Source organism: Chironomus tepperi, unplaced genomic scaffold (assembly GCF_022539635.2).
Source record: "Chironomus tepperi strain 1889 unplaced genomic scaffold, CSIRO-AGI_Ctep_v1 contig_85, whole genome shotgun sequence".
Classification (NCBI taxonomy): domain Eukaryota; kingdom Metazoa; phylum Arthropoda; class Insecta; order Diptera; family Chironomidae; genus Chironomus; species Chironomus tepperi.
Window position 1 is genome coordinate 134,665 of NW_027226207.1, and position 25,787 is coordinate 160,451.

The 25,787-nt window shown below is 29.2% G+C and overlaps 1 protein-coding gene and 2 long non-coding RNA genes across 5 annotated transcripts in view; 1 reads left to right on the top strand and 2 right to left on the bottom strand.

The window, feature by feature from the left end:
• Positions 1-25,787, top strand: part of LOC139086594 (uncharacterized) — a 193,458-nt gene that overhangs the window by 106,496 nt on the left and 61,175 nt on the right. The gene's annotated exons all lie outside the window — the stretch shown is intronic.
• On the bottom strand, positions 5,447-6,276 carry LOC139086383 (uncharacterized). Its single transcript, XR_011544006.1, has 2 exons — positions 6,175-6,276; positions 5,447-6,017 (listed from the first exon to the last, which is right to left on the bottom strand). It is a non-coding gene; the product is annotated as an uncharacterized lncRNA (long non-coding RNA).
• Positions 6,512-7,126, bottom strand: LOC139086321 (uncharacterized). The gene is made up of 2 exons (XR_011543998.1): positions 7,041-7,126; positions 6,512-6,978 (listed from the first exon to the last, which is right to left on the bottom strand). It is a non-coding gene; the product is annotated as an uncharacterized lncRNA (long non-coding RNA).

Consider the following 25,787-nt stretch of genomic DNA (forward strand, 5'->3'; position numbering starts at 1 on the left):
TATTACCAGTTATAATAATATTGTGAAAATTCATTGATGTTATTTCCAAGTTATTTCATGTTTTGCAATTTGTGGAAGATTGGAAACTATATTGGTCAAAACATATTTAATGTACATTATCAACAAAATTATAAAAATATTATAACCATAAAAATACTTTAACTTAATACAGTATGCAAGTTTTTTCCTTACAAAAGTAAAAATATTATGTATATCTTTCAAAATGTGTATTTGTTTTTCATGTTCAATCATAATTGTTTCAATCTTTTATAAAAGAAAATAACTTTTACATAAATAACATTAAAAAAGAATGTTTATATTAAATTTTGAATGAAATAAATTCTTTAGAATTCTATTCACCAAAACTTTGATGGACATGCAACAATTTATTACAAAAAAAATCCTTCTACCATCCATTGTTATTATTATTACGCTTCCATGGCTTCATTATTATTACATACTACATTATGGTACATGCACAATTGACAAGTATCCCATTTTTTGTGTGGATAGTGGTATGGAAAATTTTCCCCTAAAGGGGCGTTGCGGTGAAGAGTATTCTCTTGAACAAATTTTGTAATTCTCGAGTGTATTTGTAACAATTCTAATATTCAAGCACAACAAGTTTTAACAATCGGCTTCATAATACAATGATAAGTTTCTGCTGTCTTCATCGACAATCGAGTCTCAATATTCATTTTTCAATTTTTCTCGTCTCTTTCAACATTCCTTCTTTTCGTCGATTAAAGTAAGAAGAGAAAAAAAAATTTCAAAAAGTCATTTGAAGAAAAAGTTTTTTGAGCAACAATGAAAGGGTATTTAAGCAACCCTTCACCAATATTAAAATAGAGCAATGGAATGAATGAGAAAATAAAGAAAAAAATCAATCAGAGTCAATAGAGAAAAGCACAGTTAAGAAGAAAAAAATCAATGAGTAAAGAACTCATTGTCATTTCAAAATAAGTATTGAAAGTAAAAAGCAGAAATGGAAGTAAAAGAGTAGAAATGATAATATGTGTAGGTATATTAGTAAAGCTTGAAGAATGAATTGAAGCTTGTAAAGTTGTAAAGTAAATATATAAAATATAACAAACAATGATTTTTTTTTTATTTAGATATAAGTTGCAAAAAGTTTTAAGAAACAAATTGTGTTTATATGTTTAGTTTCAGTATCCTTTTATAAGCCTTAAAGAAATAAAGTGCTTAAAAACCGAAAGTTTCATATAAAATACTTGTTCATTTTCTTTCGCTACATATGCTTTAATTTTTTTATAACCATATATTTGTCGCTCACTACCTTGACCAATTGGAATGTCAATGCAATTAACTATTCTTGTAACCATTTTATCAAAATAGTCAAATAAAATGTATTTAAGATCAATTTGGTTTGAAAGGAATTTACAAACAACAACTCGGAAGGGTTGGTGCTGGTTCGGATCCAAATTAAACTAGTGTATCGGGTAGAAACCCAATGCGGATATATTCACACCGTCCATAAAAAGTCTCGCGGGTAGGCCAAGCTTCGCTTGGCAAATGTTTGAGGGATCAAGCTCCAGCGGGTAGGCCAAGCTTCGCTTGGCAAATGATTGAGGGATCAAGCTCCAGCGGATAGGCCAAGCTTCGCTTGGCAAATGTTTGAGGGTTCAGGCTCCTGCGGGCAGGCCAAGCTTCGCTTGGCACATGTTTGAGGGATCAAGCTCCATTTGATAGGCCAAGCTTCGCTTGGCACATGTTTGAGGGATCAAGCTCCAGCGGGCAGGCCAAGCTTCGCTTGGCACATGTTTGAGGGTACAGGCTCCAGCGGGTAGGCCAAGCTACGCTTGGCACATGTTTGAGGGATCAAGCTCCAGCGGATAGGCCAAGCTTCGCTTGGCAAATGTTTGAGGGTTCAGGCTCCAGCGGGCAGGCCAAGCTTCGCTTGGCACATGTTTGAGGGATCAAGCTCCAGCGGATAGGCCAAGCTTCGCTTGGCACATGTTTGAGGGATCAAGCTCCAGCGGATAGGCCAAGCTTCGCTTAGCAAATATTTGAGGGTTCAGGCTCCAGCGGGCAGGCCAAGCTTCGCTTGGCACATGTTTGAGGGATCAAGCTCCATTTGATAGGCCAAGCTTCGCTTGGCACATGTTTGAGGGATCAAGCTCGAGCGGGTAGGCCAAGCTACGCTTGGCACATGTTTGAGGGATCAAGCTCCAGCGGATAGGCCAAGCTTCGCTTGGCAAATGTTTGACGGATCAAGCCCAAGCGAGCAGGCTTTAAATAGTTTTCGTAATTTTCATACAATGTTCAATGTTTCAAAAAATCATAGAAAACATTGATTTTGAAATTTTGTATGAAAACGAAAGTTTTTTGCATTTTTAGAAGCAACGGCTGTTCCTGCCATGCCCAAAATCTAATCAGCTCTTCTATAGAGCAGCACGGATCGATTGCAAAAAACTAGAAGTCTCTACGATGTCTCGTTATTGAGATTTCTTGCTGATTAACTTGTTTGTTTGCTTGTTTGCTTGTTTGCTTGCTTACAGAAAGCGAATTTTTCGATTTTCTCAGCAATGCCTCAACCAATTTCAAATCTGTTTTTTGATTATGGTGAGGAATTCCAGGCACAAACTTTTTGCGATAGAACAAAATTTGCTATTGTGCTTATTTTTGCTGAAAAATCCAAATAACTGGATTTTCAATCTGAACAAATTCAATACATTCACACGTGAATACGGTGTGAATATAAATATTTGAAAATCAGTTTTCGGTATAGCGCGTTTTTTGGAGGGGAAATTCACATATTCATTCACTACCTCCATCAGCTTTCAGTGCCTGTAAAATGTACTCTCACCACCACCACCACCAACTCAATTAGTGGTTTTTCTACTGGTTTTTTCCATCATTCATTTCACCCAATATCGATTGCCTTTTTACACGCTTTTATTTTTTATACAATCTACTACGACGATTGTGTGTAAACAATGAATGAAGAAACCTATTCATTTAACGGAGGAGAATTTGAACGAAAAAAAAAAATCACAAAAGAAATGGCAATTTTTGTTGTCAAGCTGTGAATTTATATATATTGCATCATGTGGGTTTTGTTATCGAAACATTAAGAAATGTGGTGCACATTTACATGACTTTCTGAATTTCTAACTGAATGATGATACGAACATAGGGGTTGATATTAAACATTTCTCATCTCTTACTTGTTCCTACTCATCCCATTTTGTAATGATATGAAAAAGAGGAGGGAAGATTTAATACATCTTGGTTTAAATTGATGATATTTTTGCGTATATCTATTAGTTTTATCAACAAAAGATTAGGAAATTTAAAGTTTAATTTTAAAAAATTTAGGAAAATTTTTGGGGATTATTAGCACTAATTTAAATTTTATTTCTTTTCGATTTTAATGAGAATTCCACAATTTTAGGGTGACTTTCAGATAGAGATTTTTGATTAAATGAAAGTCAATAAAGAAGATGAGTCTTATGAATACAATAGCAATTCAATCTTGTCTGTCTTTAAATTTGAACAACAAAAAAATTGATTTTTCTAAAAAAAATTTCACTTGCATTAACTCGACCGTTTTCATTTTCCGATAAATCTCAGAACAAAGCATGAACTGCTGCTCTAAATCCCTTTTCCATTTAATCTAACATAGAGCTCATATGTTCATACAAATCCAGCCATGTCTCGAAGATTATATTATTTCTACAATTGTAGAATTAAATCCTGAGTAATGGATTTACAAGTCCTAATTGCCCTAGACACCCAACACCTTCATGTAAATGTATATAATATAAATGAAAAACAGTAAATATGTGTCGCTAATCTTCCATCTCCACACTCTTGCAGTTTCAATAAATTTTTGTTCTTCTCTTCTTTTTTATGTTTCTTGAAATTTTGCCAAATCCAAAGTGGTATCATGCCAGCATGCACTTTTTTTCCAATCTTTACTGAGATTTTCTCTCTCTCTTTAGAACGTTTTTTTGTATGAGTTTATGTTTGCCAGAAAATGGAATAAAGGAAATGCTTGTGAGTGTGGATAAGTAAATTTCATTCAGTAGATAGTACAGACACTGCTTTTTTAGTAACAAATCTGTTGGATTTTGGTTTTACGAGGGCTTGAATATATAATTATATACATGTCTCTCAATAAATGTTTTATTTTGAGGGAAGAGATAAGAATTTCAAGATAATTTACTGAATCAAAATGTAAAAATTGAGAATTGAGAATTTAGATATTTTCTTTTAACTGAAAGTTGAAATAATTTTAAATTTATGAATTTAAATCCTTTTCAGCTGTGTATGAAGATAACGATTTCTAGATCAGTCTTTATTAATTTTTTTAAGTGATTAACATATATTTTAAAATTCGCAGTATCTTCTCTAAAAACTGTAAAACATTAGAAACATATTTGAAAATATCAAAAAATTACAATATAAAATTTCAAGGAATTTATTTCCAAGATCTATATAGACTCATTTAATTCCCTCCTTAAAATGGTTTGGTATTTATGGCCATTGCAATAATAAGTCTATATTTAATTATAACAGCAGTGAACGATCCTTTTCACAAGAGCAAACGAAATATTTTTTTCATCGTCTCATAGTCGAAATCTATGAAGAAATACATCTTGTACTGTCGAAAGAGATCGAAAGAAAAAGGATCCTGTGTTGTTGTGGGGATTGCCGGAATATAAGTAACATAATAAGATATCTTTTATTTTAACGATTGGATTTAAGGGTTTTCCACTGTTTAAAAAGATTTTTGCTATGTGATGGAAATTTTTTTCATTCTGCTTCTTATTTTGCGCTTTTATTGGTTTGGTAATGTGAAATTTTTAGCAATGTCTCTCTTCATTTCGTGCTGGTACATGTCACAACAGTGTTGTAATAAAACAGAGCTTTAAAGCTCCCAATATTATTTTTTATGATATTCATCTCTCTACTCAGATACTGAATTTTACCAAACATTTTTTTCAATGATACCCAAAGAAAGATGATGATGCTATTTTATATGAGACGTTTTTTAAAACGACTCAAATATGCCATTTATATGACTTGGTTTTCAGTAGCTAACCTAAGATCTTGTATATGTTCTAGTTATAGTTGTACACATACATGAAGAAGCTCTCTGATGCATGCCACAAACAATGTTGAATCCTTTCATTCGTGCTGTGCTGCAAATGTGCAATTTTAAGTTGCATGCTTCTGTTCTCGTCAAGACACAAGTAAAAAAATATCATTTTGTTGCTCATGCACCATACGTACATTATCATTCATGGTTTGCCATAAATTCGCTTCTAGTCATGATGATACATAAAATGTCCATCTTCTCTTGGTTGTTGTTTCTCATGTATGTGCACAAACATTTTCATTCATTTCTGTATTTTCTTGCTTTATCTGTTTGCATGGAATATTCGCGCAAACTGTGTCATTAAATACAAAAAAATTCATGTTTCATCATCATCATCATAATATTTTTCATTTTTTATTTGCTCTATTTTCATTTATGAATATAAAATGGATATAGTATTACTAAACATGGCTCTTTTAAATTGAGGACATTATAATAAAATATAAAAGAAATTACAGAAATTTATTACTCAATTCTACGACATATGAAATAAAACAAACAGGCTAAAGCTATCCCAAGAAGAAGCATCATTATGCCTATTAGTATTTTAGTATTACTATTAAAATCGTCATTTAAAAGTTTGGGTTTTTTAAGTTGATGTGTTTGGACAAAATCCACTTTGAACTTACATGAGTATTTAGCTTCATCGACATATGGTTGAATTACAATTTCTATTTTATTCAAATCAAATAATGTAGGTAAATTGTCAGTTACATAATTGTTTTCGAAAAACGTCGTAATGCACTCGTGGAATTTTGCATCATTTGAAAACTGATTTTTTAGAAAAGCATTTATTGTTTCGTGTAATGCGTCATCTGAAAGCTCTTTAAGAATCCCACATTGGATGTAAATTTTTATATGCACGAAATACAGAATAGCATAGAATATTTTACTAAAAATAATGAAATGAGCTTACATTAATATTAAAGTTTTCACATTTTCTACCAGGTGTCTCATTTTTTTATATTTTGATAATAAATTCTACTACATAGATCAGATTAACAGTCTTGTTATTTAATCGAACACTGAAAAATCTTATCAATACTTACTTTTTAATCTTGATAAACATTTTACAGTTGTCTGATATAAAACAAATTAATTCCAAAATTAAATTATTTTTTTAAATAAATTTTAATCGAAATAGATTATAGAATCATCCTTAAAACATGTCACTAGAAAATAATTTTTTAATACTAAATTCTATATTAGTTTTATAAAACTCTCTTAGACGATACACAAGAATCATCCCAATATATATTTTTGATAAGTATGAAAAAGTGTAAATGTGTGTATGAAATACCTTCGTAAAATTTTTAATTTATAATCCAAATTGTTTTATGCAATGTTTTTGATAACAACTATTGTAAAATAAAAACAATCAAAATGTAAGTTACTGTATTTCAATTTTACTTAGCTACACTTTATTAGTAACACAATAGACCTGTCTGACCGTAACATATTCGGGTTTTCCACAGCACTTTCTATAGATTTTTTTACTCATAATACAAATAAAACAAACAATAATAATAATTAATGACAATGTAATAATTCCATAAAGTGATCGAACAAACTGTTCAATAGTACATTGGATGTTGGCCGCTTCTACAATTTTTTGAACTGCGCTTCGAACTTTACTCGGATTGAGAATTACGTCAAACGTATAAAATTCATCGGCAAGTTTTTTTTCTTTATAGTAATTTATTAAACAGTCAGTTTTCACTTTTTGATTTGGATAATCTTCTAACAGAGCCTTGTAAATTTTTTCATAAATTTGGTCATCCATAAAGTCTTTGACTAAGCCTTGAGCATGTATTATTGAGTTAGCTACACAGAGAATTACTAAAATGGATTTCCTAAAATAAAGAAATTTCATTGCATTAGTTTAAATTTTTCGTTTTACTCAAGTATTCTTAACTTCATAACCACTAATATTTATTTTGTTCCTTTTAATGCACTTATACTTATAAGGTCTAGAGTACAAATGAAAAATTTGTTAGGCTAGCATATGTTATCGCTCATAGAGATAAGATTTTGACTAATGCTAAAAATTTTATACTGAAGATCTTTTTTTTATGCATTTTGGTATGGGAATTCAACCACAATGAAACATTTGTTTTTTAAAATTATTATTTGTACTTTAATTAAAATTCAATATAATTTTTTTGAGTTGATTTTTAATTTTTCATTGTTTAATTGTCTCTATTTTACTTTTAAGCCCTATATTCTCATAGAAGTTTGAAAAATTTAATACTTCTATCTTTAAATACTTAAAATTTTGCATTTTTTCTTGCAAATTTTGTAGAACGAATAAAAATGCCATTTACTTATCTATTGGCTATTAAATAGGTTAGTTAATAATTGTACAAAGTAGTTGATCAATTCATTAGTACTTCCATTTGACAAAAAAAGAAAATTAGTTGATATATGTAGCCGAATGAAAGTGAAACTCATATTTTTGTCGAATGAACTCAAAAAGATCTTTAACGAAAAATTTTCCTTTCTCATAAGCATGAACAAGTTTATTTGAAAAGTACAAAAAAAAAATTGCTCCAAGTAACATGTTCATCCACTTAAAGAACGATCATAACGAAATCAAAAGCATGTAATTTTGTCAGAAACAAGAATTTGTCTGCCTCCTTCCGTCGTTTTTTTAAAGTTATATAAACATGTATACAAAATACGCGATGAGCACGAAATAAACTGTAGAATATAGAAGAAAAGTTCCTTTTCAAAGAGAAGAAATGAAGCTCATTCGCATAAATTAATGGTTGGATGGATCCACAGAAACTTCGCCTTTATTATTCTGGCTGACTTTTTTCTGTTCCTTTCGGTGATGACATGAAATTCATGAAGTAAAAAATGAATGAAAAAAATTGCACAGGCACGGGATGACGATGATGAAGAATGAACTCGAATGATGATTTCTGCTGTTTTTTTGTACACTCAGCGAAGCTAAAATAATACACATAAAAACATAACAGAGATAGTCGAAAGCGCAGCTTAAAATGAGAAGAAATGAAAAAATAGCCTGAAGGACTTGAATCTTAGCGCATACATACTGTATATATAAATACATAAATTTTTTGTATAAACATATTGTTTTGATCTTTTTTATACACTCAACACACGAACAATATCATGAGTCACTTCATTCGTCTGCGAAATAATTTTATTTATTTCCAGAAACGAACTGACGACAGTAGTTGAGATTATGGTTGTGTACATAGAGAAATGAAGAATGCCTCTAACGACAAAATAATTTGATCTAAAATGAAGAGGCACGTTTCATTTCAATGATCTGTCGCATTTTTCTCTCTCGTTGCTTCTTTTTTTTATGAATCTACTTTTACTTTGTGATTGAATCAAGTGCCTCAATTTATCTCAAAAGCCTTTTATTTTCGGTGTTAAAAACAAAAGAAATTGCTTCTTTTTTTTCAACAATACAACAACAGGCAATAGCTGGTGGGAATTTAAAAAGGATTATTGCAAAAAAAATTGAGTCAAGGAATATTTTGAGTTGCAGTTTTAAAAAAAGGCAGCCTAACTTGTAATAAATTCAATTCTTTTGAAATTAATTCAAAATTAACTCATCGAAAATCTCTCAATTTAAATATTAATCAAACGCCTTAAGATATTTATTTCCAATTAGCTCATCGAGTCATAAATTTGTATCTTTCAATATGTCTGAAACCGTCTGAAAAGAAAACGTACTCATAAATATTATAATTTATCGATTTTTTTGTCTCTCGCTTTAATATTTTGATTTAATTTAAATTTAATTCATTATAATGCCAAAGGAAAATTATTCAGATCATGCGCCAAACTTTTTGTTTGATACGAAAAACTCATAGAAAATTGGAGTTTCCAATTTCCATTTCAACAAAAGTGCAAACACCCAAGTATTTTTCTGTTACATAAATTAAGTTTCATGAATTTTTGAAATATTCATCCCTTGCCTTATGTGCAAATTTTTCATATTTTTTTGCCTATTATATTTCTACCTCTCTAAATCAACGTCAGAAAAATCATGAATACAAAATCACGAGCAAAAGACATCAAAAAGAAAACTTTTTTATGTACAACGCACTCACTTCAAGATGATGAGGATGATTATTATTCTTTACGACTAGCGATGCTTTGTGGATGGGAGATCACTTGCAATTACTCTTATTGCCTGCTGCAAATCATGCGTTTCTTCAATCTGATTCGCAGTGGGCGTGGGTAACGAAAAAATAAATATAAAAAAGATTGAATGCTTAAAGGCAACTCATCTGCTGCAACTGAAAGATAACGAAATTCAATAGATGTAGGAAAATTTTCTGTCTAATGAATTAAAAAATGAAATTTGAAGCAAATTTAGTTTGGCGTGTGTTTTCGACACGGCTGTTATCAAAACATTTTATGCTTATCCCCACACACAACTAGGAAAGAAATCTTCTATTTCTGTGCCTTTTTTCATCAACAGCCTGCCTCTCACATGCTTATCGGATTATTTTGTTTATCTCCCTATACACACAACGAGTTTGAATTCATCAATTATGCAAAAATGAAATTGCATGCACGAGAAGGTAGACAAGAATGAGTGAATCTATTGTTGAATAGCAGATAGAATGAAAAAAAAATTACGCACAGTAATCCAAGATTGGAAAATTATTTTTGTACATGTTACTAAATCGTTACCATATTTCTTCAATTTTGCTTGCTTTTAAAACACGCAATTTTTGTTAGCTCTCAGCAAAAAGAAATAAATTTGAGCTCTCTGGGGTTTGGACTTCTATTGAGAATTTTGATTTTGAAGTCTTGCAGTAATGCTTAAAGAAACCTAAAAAAAATTATCATTAAAATTTGAATTTCTTTTCATCCATAAAATTTAAATTTCATTGTTTTCAATTAATACTCTACGATCTTCTTACACTTTAGTATATAAAAACCAATTTTTCTTTTACTTTTCAATTCTTTCTATTCCTCATCGATTAAAAATTCAAAGGCATTTTTATTGTACAATATTCATTGGTGCGTGCCACAGACAAATGAGATACTCTTAAACAATATTTGCGTTAATAATAGGAAGTTGCGTGCTATATGAATGTGCGAAATTTACCAGTGCAATTAGATGGATTTTTTCCTCTTTACAAATTCTTTTCAGAAAGTTAATCCGAGCTGAGGCACAAAAAATAACTTCTTGTTCAAATAAATGAAAAATCCTTGGATTTAAACAAAATCATTCCGTTTCATAAATTTTTCGTTTTCCCTTAATTCCTAAATGAGATGGGAGAGAAAGAGAGATAGAGAGCTGATAGAATGATGTCTCTTAGTATTTATATAAATTTATATTATGTACTTAGAAAGCATACTTTATGCTCTTCAAGGCAAAATACCATTAAGTTTAGAGAGAGATTTCATGTTTCATGAGGATATGAAGCTTTAATTGGTCATGGCTTAATGAATATATTTCTCTAATATAACTATTATACATATACTGAAGACGAAACAGTAGCAGCAATAACACTAATGTCCCTAAGCAATAATATTATTTTAATCCACAAAAGGGACTTCAATTTTCCACGTACTCTATACTTCGGTCTCATACCACACAAAAAAAAATATTTGATACTCCCCATTTTCTCTATGTACCACAAGTTCTCATTCATTTCATATTTTTCCTCATACAACTCTCAATCTCCATATACAAAGCTATAATCACTTTATATGGCCACAGGCTCAATGTGACGTGAAGTTTGATACTTGCAAAATCTGATTTTGCTACAATAATAATCTTTTTATCTATCTATCATACATCTTTGTGTATCGTATTGTATAGATTTTAGCGTATTTTTTTGGAAGGATTGATGGGGATGTGTTCCTGTCCTTCTGATCAATTGATTTCATATCGATTGATCAAATCAAGGAGCATTAAAATATGGAATCAGATTATATACAAAAAAATTTTTTTTATATATGAACAGATCCAATACAGAACTTACAAAGTATTTTATTGTAACAAAATGCGTTTATAACCAACAGAGTCTGAGTATTTTGTGAATTAATACTATGTTTTGTTGTTTCTGTTTTTGTTTTTAATTCCTTTTATCCTCCTTCTTCTCTGAAGCTTATTCTCTTTGTCAGACTTTATAATCTATAGATATCTATCATACTCCAAAATGCAATTTTTCGTTTAAATCTGACAATACGTTATATGAACATTCAATGTTATCAATATTTCATCCTAGCTTTTATGAATAAAATTTAATTCCACTTTTATGTGCATTCGAACTGAATAGAGTATGTAAAGGAGAAAAATAATAATCATCATATGGAATAATAAATTTATATCTATCTGTTAAATTTACAACATGAATACAAGTATAAATATCGCATATACATATACACAAATTTAACAGTCATAATAAAAGGGTTCGTTTCATAGAAAAAAATTTACATTCATCCCCATTTGGGGAATTTGTTGCTATGAGATTATTTTTCTGTACACACATACACAGGCATCGCCTGATATGGATGAGAATATGCATTGGGATATTTGTATATCATTACATGGTAGTAAAAGCTCCTTTTGTAATCTCCGTATCATCATTATTGTTATATTGTGCATGGAAATTGTTAATTTTTTTTCTCTTATTCTGACAATAAAATTTTCGGAAATTTTTTTACATTATTTTTTTATGTTTGCAAATCCATCTTTATTAAATTCTGTAAAGAATTTGATTCTGTTTTAGTTTAGAGATTAAAAGAAAGAGTTCAAATAACCATAAAATTGTTTCTAAAGTTAAGCATTATAACTCATACAGAATAATTAATGAATTTATGATACTTGATCCATTAAACGCTTCAAGTTATAAAAGCACAATATCCCATCCATCAGCATTCTTCCCGTTTTGAAAATTACTTTTAAAACTACAAACTTTTTTCTGGTTTTACATCTACTATTCTGTCGATATCAATGAACTTGTGCAAAACTTTCTCCTCTTTACTCAAATTTTAAACATAAACTAGCATTTCTAAAGTCATCAGATTTTATTTCATTTCAATTATAACTTTTATGTTATGAAAAATCTGAAGTGCTCTGGGGATGGTTAATTTTAAGGAAATATTTTATTATTTTTTAAAACACTTATTGAGTTAAAGAAAGAAAATGGAAGTATAAATACAAACTAAATATGAACTAGACATTATTTTCGAATATCCTTATTTCGATGACTGAATAGATTAAATATGATGGCACTTGAAAGTTGTTCAATTGCCGATTACTACTTCTTAATTTCAAATAGCAAAGGAAATAAGTCAATGCTTCATCCCTTGTATGCTGCATGAGAGATAACAAACTTCTTCAGCAATCTGATTTATGAAAACAAAAAGAGAAAAAATTCTAGCTTGATCCTTTAAAGTTCATTCTCTCTTATTATTCTATTTCGTTGCCATGAAGTTATTCCTCTCCTTCCTCATCATTTTCAAAAATTAATTTAAATGGATTTTCACTCCTTCTCTTCCGCTTCAGCACAAAGAAAAAATAACAAAAAATTCTTTTTCTACATAGAAAAAAACAAAATAAGTAAAAAAAACTTTTCATTTCAACAACAGCAACAGCAACAACGTTTTCAAAAAAAAAAAAAAAGACTAAAGCTTCATTCTGTTTGTGTTGTTTATCATCAGAAGTTTGTTGTATTCAAAACAAATGAAACTTGCTGTATATAAACATAAAATTGATGAAATAGAGAGTTGAGTGAGTTTGAGTTAAATAAGTTCTGATGCAGTAATGCATTGCATACAAAAAAAGCATCGTAACCTGAAGCCATTTGTTGAGAAACAAAAGTACAGAAATATTAGTAAAAGAACTCTTTCATTGTTCAGAGATAGAGTTGAGATTTGAGAACTTTTATGACTGAATGATAATTTATATGCTAAGTTATCAACAATTCAAAGCTTCAACTCTGTTAGAAGCAATCAAAGTAAAATAATCCATGTAAATATTTTTTTACCATATACCATAATAAAATGGATTATGAAGATAAGAGAAGTTAAACTGGAGATGAAGACTATTAAAACGATGAGAATTTTAAAAAAATTCTAAATGGCTTCAAAATTCATGCATATTCATTATTCGTGGTTTCGTGTTACTTATTACAATGAGAAAAAAAATTTCTTAAATTGCAGGATAAAGAATTTTGTCTGTTATCTTCACATACAAAGGCATGGAATAGGGAGCGACAGCTGAAAATCTAATAAATGTCGTTAAAACGTGATGTGAATCGATAACAAAAATTTCATTTATATTCTTCAACGCCTCTCTCACTCACGATCATTTTTTTTTCTCTATCGTGTTGCTTTTTTAATGCAGATATATCCATATTAAAGTGTAAACGAAGGACAAAGCCAAAAAAATAATTCCTGCTGTTGTTTCACATGGAGAGGAAATAGAATTAAAATTTACAGATTTTTTAGTCGGGAAGGATCAAAAATTGTTCTAAATAATTTAAATTTATTTTTTTTTATTTTGAAAGCTTTATTAAATAACATTATTAAAGCCTCTTAAAAAGAATGACCACTCTCATTGTTATAATATGCTATCAAATGTCTATATAATAACTATACATATGGCCGAATAATTTTTAAATGTTGACTACTACACCTGATTATTTTTCTGGTTACATTCTTTCGAACCATTTCTCATATTTTCCAGCAAAAATCCTATTCCAAAATCAAGAATTTTTCCACAAGTAACAACTTAATTTAATTTTATTAAATTATGAAAGCTGAATTTTTCAGCAATAAAAGCTCATATACAGTAGCAATGATGCATAAAAATAATATTAATAATAATAATAATAAGGATGAAATGACTCATCATGAACATCGTTAGCATATTAACATTAATATTCATCGTAATAAAAATCAGGAAACATCATTTTTTTCCTCCCATAACTTCTTTAAAACTTTCCTTTTTTCTGTTTCCTGAGATTGCATTCTCTTCCTTACTCTGTTATTTCTTTACTGCATAATGAATGTGATAATAAAAAAATATAACATGATGCTACAATTATTATATTTGAAAAAAGAGCAGAAAAAAGTTTCATATTTGCAAGCACAAGCTGAAGTAAGCATTATAATTTTTTACTCACATTTCATTTACATCTTTGTGCAGTGTTTCTTTTGTTTCTCGTTCTACTCCATTTTTAACTCAATGTAAGACAAAACATGAAATGGGGAAAATTACAGGGGGGATGTCTTAATTAAAGAAAATTTCACTACCTAAGACTTCTCAACATGAAAAATTTATTAAGAAATTCGATAAAATTTGAATGAATCGCTGTTCTGAACGTTTCCACAAGTTGTCATCCCCCTAGAAAAATGAGCTTTCCTCAGTAAAAAAAGCATTTGTCTTATAGTTCCACCTTTTTCTCGTATTATTTTCTTTCATTTCACATTGTTACACAAATAATACATATACTCGCATGCATGCATGTGAGAGATGGAAAAATGTTAAATTACTTCACATACATTCACATGTTAATGATTGTGACTTGTGTTGCATTTGATAATAATAAATTTATATGAAAAAGCTTTTGTTAAATTAAACTAATATAATATAATATGAGAGTTCACGGGGGCTTCTACAGTTACATTTTACTAACATTGTATAAAATTATTTTTATGGGATATAAAATGTAAAATGTGATAAATTGTTGCCGAGGATTTGGTGGAATGAATATTTTTTATAATGAAATTCTAAGAGTTTGTGTATTTGATTTTAAATTGAGTACGCGAATTTTTGAGAAGGTTCAACAACCTTGACATGACATGTGATTTGTGATAAAAGTTGCAATTTAAATAATTGTGGTACTTCACTGTTTATGTTCACATGAAAACCAGTAAATAATTCCTAAAAATCTAAATTATATGTATCCTAAAATGAGGTAAATGAAATGCCAATAACCAAAGCAAATTCTGGTTAAACTCCACTCAATTACATTCACTCATCACAGACCAAGCTATTACTCAATAATATTAAAATTTTCAAATGCAAAAATAGTAACAGCTTATTTGCACTCCATGAAGCACACTGACAATATTAATGGAAATTGATTGTCCTCAAATGAGATGTTTACTCGGGCAAAAAATACAGAAATTGGGCCAAAGCATAGATTGACAAAAACCATAATTTCCCCTTTTAAAGAGCATTTTGAGATTAAAAAAACGATGTGCAATTATTGAATAATTTTTTGTTTCTCAAATTTTCTTACTGTAATAAAGTTTTAATACATGAAGTTTAATCTACACACAACGACACCTAAATACAAATTTTTTTTGTCGTATGATAAAAAATGTGAAATATTTCATTTGCTTACAAGAAAGGCATATATACAATGTACAATAAATTTTAGTTCATTTATTCATAAAATATTCACATCTACATGAACCATTCTCGTCGGTGTAGATATGCAAGTTATTATAAACTTTTTCTAATCTCAACTCTATTTTCGTTCTTTTTCTTTTCAGGTAAGAGCTTTTCTTTAATATTGTGCTTCGGAGAAACTCATCTCTGTGTCTGTAGTCGAGAAACTGTTAACTTGGATCAACAAGCATAAAAGCAACCACATATGGGTGTCTGCGTTTTTAGGAAGGCTTCCTTTCTCCCTTTCTTTAAACTACTTTTACGTTCAAGTTTTTTTGGTACCCCAGAAAACTTTTATTATCCCCCCGTACACAGTTTGTTGAGAATATGGTGAGTAGTTGAACATTTTAGAATTTGCTTTTGAGGCTGAGAATACGTTTAGTGGTAAACTAAATCTAAAATTATAAAAGAACAAAATACTCCAAATATCCAGTCACAGGCATCCTATTACATTTCTTACTTTGAAACTTAATATTTCGATTCATATGTACTTACTATGAAAGCTCTATATAAGGATTAATCTAGTCTTTATAGAAATTCCTTTTAACATAAGCAAACAATTCATCTACAACTTTATATCTTCATTCATTTATCATCGACACATTAATGCATGTGAAGGCGAAAAGAAACTCAAGTTTTTGTACTGTTTCACACACATGTTGTGTACCTGTGTCCCTAATTTAATGGAATACACAGATGATTAATGCAATAAGGCGGAAAATTTTCTGTGAAGATGGGTTTTTTCATAAGAAGTCTAAAATATTAAAATTTATTGGATACGATTCGAAATTTTCACTAAATTATTTATATTCTGAAGATAAAAATAATAAATTTTTATGATTCCTCACTCTTCTTCCGCCGTAATTCACTTTCATCTTTATAAATTAACAATGTTCACCGCAAAAGCCACTGTAGTATGTATATACATTTGTACATACATGAGTGCATTTTTAAACTGGCATTTGAGATAACGGAGTGGAAAATCACATAATTTTAATTAAAACTCTTTTCATGAGTTTTTCTTTTCCTTATTCACTAATTCAACGCACAATAACAGCAGAAACATCGAAAACATTTTCCTTGTTATTCTACTGTTGTTGTTACTTTACTTCATTTCATATAGTCTTCTTTCTCATTTTGTTTCTTTCTCCTTTATCCATGAAATGAATGGTGAATGGAGCAGAAGGAGGTGAAAACACAACATCAGACAAGCAGTTATGAAATGTATAATAATCTTTAGTTTAAGCTCTATGAAGCTTTCATAACCGAAGCATAAAGCATATGAAGAATGTTTCTATATAATATTTAACAAATGCAACTCACAGAGAGCAATCCGGAGATGAAAACAAAGAATGAAAGTGGCTTTCGAGAAAGAATAAGTGAACGGGAAAAAATACATTTTCCATTTATGCTTTCTCATAACATTTCTGTTAATGCTACAGTTTTCTGTGTTGTGTATTTATTTTGTTTTATTCTCTTCTGTTTCGTTTTGTTGTGTTTTGGGTGCATATACTTTGAAAGGAAAATATGTTCATGCACTTTGTATCTTTACTGATCGATTGAATGGATTTTTTTATGATGGCATAACGACTTAATGGAAAAATAGTTCCGTTTTAAACCGAAATTGTTAAATTTCGAAATTTGAAATAATTTCCCAAAAAAGAGGGACAAAAATTTATTGTCAGAAATTGAAATATTTTTTGAACTTTTGATTTAATTAAAGTATAAAACATAAAAATTTAAAGACTAAATTATTCGATTTATGTTATCATTTCAAAGTCATTATTTTAAAATTTTTTATGTTGATATAATTAAAATTATTTAATAAGCTTTTTCCTTAGCAGTGCGCTCTGTTAAGCATGTAATCCAAGTTTTCCTAACTTATCTCAACTTACAGTCTCTTTAGCCACCAATTCAGTGTAACTGTCATTAGTATTATTTTTTTTTTTTCACTGAAATGTAGAGAAAGTAAATGAAGGATACTTAATTCCAAATTGAGTTTTAAATTAAGAGCGTAAACAGAAAAAGAAAATCGAAATTTCTGCAGAAATGGAATATTAGAAAAAATAAAATTCATATGAAATTGTGTATGCCATATGAATGAGGATACTGAAGGTAATTTAAAAACGCAAATTCCTGCAAAAATTTGAAATTGATAATAAAACTGCTGAAATTTATATGGATGATAAATATGAACGGATACCCAAATGAATATTGAATTTATATTTTTTTGCAATTCGACTGAATTGATGAAGGAACTAATTTCAATCGAATTGCATTTGAATTCATGAAAATTCATTGAGTGCATCAAACGGAAGCATTTGTTAAAACTTAATAGTGGATTATTTCATTTTTGTGGCTTAAAACGAAGGATGCATGCTGGATATTTATTGAAAATTTACGGTGAATAGAAATAAGCCATAAATTAAAGCACTAAATCAGTGTTTTGAAGCCATTATATATTTTTTTGCTTGTTTGGCACTACAAAAATTAAATTCTGAGTGGATTTGAATTGTGAATTTCAAAATATGTTTTTGTTTATTCAACAAAAAAATTAAAGGGATTTTAAATTATTATTCTGAAAAGATTTAATATTTCATGCGTAACTATAAAAATTGTTGGAAATAACTTTGTATAAAAAATTAAATTCAGACTGAAAGCTTAAATTTTGAAAATTTGATCTGAAATAAAACCAATATGCTTATCAATAATTTCGATAAACTGAATGAAATAACTGCAAATGTGCTTGATAAATACTAGGCAATTGATTTATGATATCTGTGAATTTTCAATCGATTGAAATCAATAAGCTTTTAACTTTTCTATACCATAAAAAGGCACTTAGAAATTTCATAAACATTCAAAAATGTTCACTCGAATAGAATGAGGGGAAAACATTTTCAATTCATTATCATACAGTCAATTCAAAAGGCACTACATCAACTGTTTAAATCTTCAAAAAAATATTAAGCCTTCTCTATAAAATATTCACAAAATCTCTTCTTCATCATTTTTTCCCACAAAAAGCAATTTAGATTGCTCAACATGGCATGAAAAATTTTCATTATTTTTTCAGAAAATTTTTATTTTCACAAATCATATATGAAATATGATTATAAAAGAGCAAACAACAAACAGGCAAAAGCATAGTTGATAAAAAAATTTAGCTTTTTTGCCTCTTATGAGAAAAATTTTAAATTTATACTAACAAAATTTTAAACATAAAAACTTATTATCTCATCAAACATTTGTGAATATACAAACATTCATACACAGAGCGAGAGAAATGAGCAAAAGAGATTTATTTGTGAGTGCTAATGTATAATAACTTTAATGGCTTTAATCCTGATTAAATCAAAAACTCCATTAACTTTTGGCATTGCTGATGAATATTTCAGGCAATTAGAATAATTACCATGCCATCATGTGCGTCATTTTATACATGTGTGTGTGTGTGAATATAAATTTGTTTATGGGAATGTTTTTCGACATACAAACAACTAAGTGCTAATAATAATAATAATCGCTGAATAACGAGTGTGTGAGAGTGTATCCTGCAAAATATCTCACTGAATGCTGCTCGCTTTATGCCCTGTTTGCATATATGTAGCATACAGAATTTAAAATATTCAATATTAAATTAATTATCGCTATAGTTTGGCTATATGCAAAGTATGTGTATTTTTTGAGCAAGCCGTAACTCCCCACAATACCGCGACTATGAGCAGTTATCCATCGCCCAATATTTACCCAAATACTTAAAATATGTATTTTATGAAAATTGAAAAGCATAAATCGCATTATGTGAATTAAATCAGATTAATAAAATCAATTATAGAAATGATTAATGGCTTCGTGGTTGCTTATTCACTTATGTAAATCTATGTTAACATGGCTTTGTTGTTATGAGATTACTGGGAAAATTGTGAAGTTTATTCTAAAGGGATAGTAACTTGTCATAAATATGATAAAATTGTTTTGTAATTACCATATGTTTATTCCGTGGGTGCTATGAATAATGCATGTAAACTATACTAAAGCTTTAGATTTGGTCTATAAATTTACCCACGACAATTATTTGTTTTCTGCTTATATTTTAAGCTCATATTCAAGCTTTTCAATATATCCAATCAAAAATATATTTATTTCTATTCCTCATCAAGTCATCAAAAATAACTCTTGTTTTAAAAAATGAAATTAAAAAAATTATTTTTTGCATTAATTGAAGAATATTTTTTTCAAAAAAAAACGTGAGAGATATAGCAATTTTTTGACGTCTCGGTATTGTACTCGGTTGAATGAACTCGAGGCACTTTTTGTCTGGCGCACAAAATGATGTTGATGAAATGAATATCGTAAACGAACCGAGTATAAGCAACAAAAAATTTTATTCTCTCAAATCATTCTCTGTCATTTCATGTTTTAGCTATTCATTCTCATTTTTCCTCTGCCATCAGTTTCATATAATAGTAGATACGTCATATGCATGAGTTTTTTCATTATTTCGTAAATCAGAACAGATTTTTACTCCGTGTGTACCTACGTTTATTTGAATCTTTTATTTTAAAACTCTTTTTTGGGCATGACTGGATGAGTGTAGTTTCATTAAATGGAATTATTTCATGCGATATGACGAATTTTTGTCTTTTCGTGACGGACTGCATTTTGAATTATGACAATGAAGCGCGACTTTTGATTGTCTGCGACCTTCATTAATGACAAATATTCATGAATAAAGTCAATGATTTCAGCATATCCTTAATAAATAACCTTGGAAATTATAATTGTTGTTGATTGCTTATTTCTTAAAAACACGTGAAAATATGAAGCACACTCAAAATGCCCTAAAATTCCTCTTGATTTCCTCTACAAAAAAATCACGAACATTTGTGCTTTTGTTTTTTCGCATCAATTTTTTTTTTGTCTAATAGTCTATTAAATTGGCACACAAAATAATCTCAATGCCTTCATACTCAACTAAGCTCATCTCGTCCACTTATAGCCCACTCCTGTTAGAACCCTCATCACACTCAATTGTCGATTCTATTTTAGTAAACGACCTCACTTTCCAATCAATTTCATGGAATAAAAGAAAGGCAGTAAAGAGCAGATAGGAAAAATTGGAATTGTCATAAACAACCCTTTTTTGGCTTATATCGTACGTGCCTTTAGGATGATTAGAGAAATTTATGGGATCCAATGATCAATCGTTTGTATTTAAGATGATTGATTCGCATTTACTAGAATATAAAAATTTGTGTATGTGTGCTCTGCAGTGTCCAAAGACATGTTCAGTCCCCTCAAATATTTTTTGCAGGCCATTTGGCATGAAATAAATTCGCACAGCAGCATCATGCCAGAAACATAAAGAATCATAAATTAGAAATTGAGTGAAAATGAAAAAAGAGAACATAAAAAATATTTTATTAAGATATAGACAGACGTTGTGATTATTGAATTCTGTTTATCGTATTTGATAACATCTTAAAGTGGCTGCTGTTGGTCATACTAGAAAAAAAATCTCACATCATAAACTTTTTCCATTAATGCGCGTTGAACATGAAGAGAAATGAGAGAAAATGAAAGAAGAAAAGTGTGTTATCAAATGACCACATATACTTAACTATATATCACCAATGTCAATTCATGCAATAAATATTGACAGTTTTATATAATGAGGGATAGAAAATGAGATGTTTTTTTACATCACATATATATACTGATACATTTAAGTTATTCTTCAGAATTCGCTAAAAATATTCTTCAGTATAGTTAAATTTCAACAGTACATTGGATATTTGCAACCCCACCGCATTTCCTGTTTCTGAATAAACTGTCTTAATAATCATAATGACAACGATGCCGATAAAACTTTACGAATTTTTTTTCAATTACCATCAGAAATATTTTGGGATTCACAAAGCAATTCCAATTTATATCCCCTATGTATATTTGTTCACCTACTCAAATGGTCTTTATCTCAAGTGTCTTACCCTTACAATCAATATTCATCCCTTATGTATTTCTTCTCTCTATCAAGTCCAATACATTTCATTCCAATTGCAAAAATTTTCACCGCCTCAATAGTCCGAGTGAACTTTCTCATTTCCAAGTTGGCAAGATGGATTAGTGCTGTGAAAGATGAGATGAAATGTAATTAGAATTTTTTCTTCCTACCTTAATTTTGTTTTTTTAATTTGCTCCTCCTTGAACTCCCTCTGGCATTAAGCAGTGGTATCAACTTTTATACTTTTCATTTCTACTTTTCTTTTTGAGATGATGATGATGAGTAAAGTTTTCTTGCTTGACATTTCTACGTCTCTTATTTCATGATTTTCATGTATAGTGTGACTGCATGAAAGTAACTTTATCTCATTTCATGACTTGAGATTTCGTTTAGTCTTATGAGAGTTGCACTCGAGAAATGAAGAAAAATGTCAAAAAATATAATTAGTTTTTCTTATTGCTGTATGCTTCTCATGGATTTATTTATACCCTCAATGCACTTAAACACAAAAAAAAAAAAGATTTTTCTAATTGAATTCAATTATTTATCTGTTCTTACAGATTTCCGTGTATTTTTCCTCGTTTTTATTCTTCATTACTTTTCATGATGGTGCATCTGTGGTCTCTCTTAAATCTTCTAACTTTCAAAGGAATGAAGCATTTTTTTTTCTATTATCAGAAGAGTTTTCTTGTTGGAAGTCTGTAATGATGGTTTTATATGAGATCTAAAGATACTCAAGGGATGTAAAAGTGGAAAGTTTTGATTACAGGAAAATTTTAATTAAACTTTTCAAATATATAATAAGCTTAAAAATCACAAGCTTAGTTTTAAAAATATTAGTTCAATCTAAAATATATTTGACAAACAAAGAATTCATGAAAAATTAATGTGAACACATCATAAAAATCGGCAGCTAACATAAAATTGCAACATTTCATTAACCCTTGCTTCTTAATTATTTTTTGCTCGAATTTTTATTTTATTTTTTTTTTTTTGTACATCATGCAACCTCATTTCAAATCAGAGTTATAGACACTGTTCTCCTTAAAATTACCAATTCTAATGTTTTTTCATTATTCATTTCCAACCCTGATTTTCGAGTATGCAAAATTCGTAGATAACCGCATTACTGAATTCATGTAACCCAAAAAGTAAAATCTCCTTAAAATAAGACACGTCTGAATTTGGACAAAAGAAAAATTACAGTTCTACATATTCGTGTGAAAACTATAAATCCACAAATATAAATCATTTATTTCGATAATTTTTCTAATTTTCTGCATTATTATTATTCTCATTCACATGTTGATGAATGATGTTCATAGTGAAAGATGGAAAATTAAAATCATTTTCATTTTGATTTGTTGTTTCGGGAAATAAGTGAAATGAAATGAAGGAAACTACTTCACGTCTCATGTGGAAAGAGAAAAAAAAAATTATAATTGAAAAAGGGGGAGATGGAAGGCGAGAAAGTTAGAGAGAAAAACAATTAAACTTTTTTTGTTATACTTAAGTACCTACAACAATTCCATGTGATTGATTGATGAAGAAATTGTATGTGCATGTGGTAGCAGAGTGAACAGCAAGAGTAAGCTATGCCAGAATTTTTTTTTTTTTACAAAGATTTAATGAGATTCGTGTGAAGGATTAATGAGAAGCAATTTAAGTTGCAGTCGAGAGAAAAAAGTGCTTGTTGTAATAACAAAAGCAATACTTGTGGAATAAGGAGAAAAGTTTCTTGATTTCATTATATCGATTTTAATGCAATGACATTGCTTTAAGCTATATTTGTATATATGCGATAAGAAGAATGAAATTTTCATTCCATCATGCACAACATATGTTTCATTCACATCTATCTCGCGTAGTCAAAACGGAGTAAAATAAAGAAGGAGGAAAAGCCTTTCATAAGTCGAAATTGAATAGAATAAATTTTCTGTATATTTTGATTTATATTGTACGTTCACGGGCTCTGTGATGTGAGATAATTTCAACGTATTTCTGCCAACTTTTTCTTTTCTCATCTATATCTCCATTTAAAGAAATTCGTGTGTACGAAAGGAGGAAGAATTTTATTTTTTTCGATAGAATCTTGTAAGGTTTTATCATTGCCAACGTGAGCGTGAGAATTATTAAAATACACATCCTTGTTATTGAAAATTCATTCAGAGAATTTAAAGCAATCAGTTTTAAATAAGCGTTTTGAGACTTGAATTGTTCATGGTTTGGGGAACTTTAAAATTAGAGCAAGTCTGCGATCAGATATTGTAAAGGCCAATGTTGACATGAAATTATTCTTGCGGGAATTTTGAGCTTATCGCAATCATTGCTTTGGAAGTCACCTTCTTATTTATCTTGGAAAATATTTCTATAGTTACTATTCGAAAAATCAATTGTACCATTTTTGAGCTCGATCTGCATTAAGTAGTTTTAATAATAAATAAAATGTATAATTTTAAGACTAAATTTATAGAATTATCTACATCATTGAAATTGATCCTAAATTCCCTAACACATAACTATTATTATTAAAAATCACATTTAGCACTTATGCAATATAAAGGTATTGAATTCATACGTTTTTTTATGGAAATAAAGCTTTTAATTTTTTACTCCTTGTTATTGACACATTATATATAAATCTTTGGTCAATAAAATAAAATTGAGTTAGGCTATGTGAATATTTCATCCATTCTATCATAAAATTGATACATAAAAAGTATTTTCGACCTTTTTCATCCACGTAAATTATATCAAGCGAGTATCATGGCAGCAATTTCAAAGTATTTAAGGTATATTTGCCTTTTTCCTCTCTTTCACATTTATGAGTTGTATTTAACATGTGTATACATATAAGTAGATAAATATATGAAAAAGTGTAATTTAATTTTAAACTGTACCACAAAGTCTATACACAATTTTTTTCCTTATGCGGAATGTTTCTTCGTATATGAATATTTTATTGGAATTTTATTTCCTCAAAGAGATGAAGAGACGACGAAGAGAAAACTTTTCATCTCCTTTTTGTGTTATATGTGAAGTTAAGTGAATTGGGATATTTGACAAAGTATAAAAAAGGTACGCATGAGACGTATCACATGATACATATGATGATGATAATAATAATACGAAGCAGAACGTTGTAATTTTTATTGTGATTGAAATTGATATCATTATACAATAATGATAACAGAAAAAAATTTTATTCTAAATTCATTTTTTTATTTATAAGTTTCTAGTACAAACGCTCATATGTCGCTTGAGGAAATGACATTTTAAGGGTAGAGAAGAATATTTTTTTTATGATTGTCAAGAATATTCATTGGAGGCTTAGTTACATTTCATATGTACACATACAAACATTTTTAACATAATTTTTCTTTTACTGATAACAGAAATAATGATGGAATTTAATGAACGCTGAAAAAATTTTCATATATTTTTGTATATGTTATAAAATGATATGTTTTTGGTAGTGAAATTTTTTTTTAAATATGCAGCAGTAAATTTTTTAATAACTGTGATGCGTTTAAAATATATGATGTTTAGGGGAATTTTGCTAAAAAAATTAATTCTACAGAAATAAATGCTTGTTCGAGGAAGCTCAACTTTTCAGTCAAACTATCTGACCTTCATTCTTAAAAACGTTTATTAAACTTTCACAAAATATTTAACACACCCACAATACGGACGTGCTTATTACTCACGTCACTTTGCTCAAAATTTCCAATTTTTAACCATCTATAAATCAGGTGATTCTTCAAAATCTGATAAGTAATTTATAATCAGTCAATCAATCACTCAATCAATGAGGTATAACATGAGCTACACAAAAACTAAATAATTAATTTGAAAGAAAAAGGCAAAACACATCGTATCTATTAACTTATTTTACCCCTAAATATTTGCAGTTTCTCAACCATGCAAATTTCCATCTATAAAATTTTCATTTACCTCTCATGCCATAAAAGCTCTTATTAAAAAAAAAAAAAAAACACATGAAAAAAAATTTGTTCTTTTCCTCAAATGTGTCTATTTTATAGTAATAAAATTTAATTTTCCGAGACCGGTTTGGGTCTCCACAAGAAAAAAAGAGAGAAAGAAAAAAAAATTTCACATCCAAAATAGCTTAATTGTACTAATGAGAATACGTAGAAGATAGTGTATATATGACTGTATATGACAACAAGTCCCCATAAATTTTCCGTTCTATCTACAACATCTACATTAGTATGTTTTACCCTTAC